The sequence below is a fragment of the Anthonomus grandis genome, chromosome 16 (genome assembly GCF_022605725.1).
Source record: "Anthonomus grandis grandis chromosome 16, icAntGran1.3, whole genome shotgun sequence".
NCBI lineage: Eukaryota > Metazoa > Arthropoda > Insecta > Coleoptera > Curculionidae > Anthonomus > Anthonomus grandis.
In genome coordinates, this window is record NC_065561.1 from 22,068,794 (window position 1) to 22,069,006 (window position 213).

A 213-nucleotide genomic window follows, 5' to 3' on the forward strand; every position below is an offset into this window, starting at 1 on the left:
AGAAAATTAACGTTTATTTATTTCAAATGGGACGCAAATCTTCATCATTGCTCTTTTTTCTTATTTTTACTTAATTTTTGAGACATTGATTTGGTGTATGAGCCAAAGGATCCTTAAGAACCCTTTGAATTCTTAAAAAGTCAATATAAGAAGTTCTTAATAATATAATTAGTATTAAACCAAATGTTCAAGTGTCGACCTATCTAAATATTG